This window comes from Penaeus monodon, chromosome 25 (genome assembly GCF_015228065.2).
Source record: "Penaeus monodon isolate SGIC_2016 chromosome 25, NSTDA_Pmon_1, whole genome shotgun sequence".
Lineage (NCBI taxonomy): Eukaryota > Metazoa > Arthropoda > Malacostraca > Decapoda > Penaeidae > Penaeus > Penaeus monodon.
Genome location: NC_051410.1, coordinates 34,264,163 through 34,264,569, shown reverse-complemented (window position 1 = coordinate 34,264,569; position 407 = coordinate 34,264,163). Strand labels below are relative to the sequence as shown.

The following is a 407-nucleotide window of genomic DNA, read 5'->3' as shown; positions in this document are numbered from 1 at the left end:
GCATGTTATAGAGTATATGCTTGTGCTTTGTCTCATATCCTTTTAACCCTGGCCCTACAGGTGTAGCATGAGCCAAAGAAAACATTTTTTAATTAGATTTTTTATAACTGTCCTCGGTTCCATCCACGGGTCATATTTTTTTCCTGGATTACCTTAAAAATCTTCTTCATTTAGATCAACTCTATGCAAAGGGCATGTCGGATCCTGATTTTTTTCATTTCCATTAATCTATTTTGGGGGAGGGGGATCATTTGCCACTGTGATCTATTTTGGGTTTTTTTTTTCAGTTTTACACAATATACATTTTATTGTACTTTTTTGAAAATCAAAAACTGGAATCCAACACTCCCAGCACATATTTTTCATTTAGATAAACTCTATGCAAAGGGCATGTCGGACCATGATTT

The 407-nt window shown here is 34.9% G+C and overlaps 1 protein-coding gene across 1 annotated transcript in view; it reads right to left on the bottom strand.

The window, feature by feature from the left end:
* The window catches only part of LOC119589164 (DNA topoisomerase 2-like), a gene marked incomplete in the record, with an annotated part of 20,493 nt that overhangs the window by 12,878 nt on the left and 7,208 nt on the right, over positions 1–407 (bottom strand).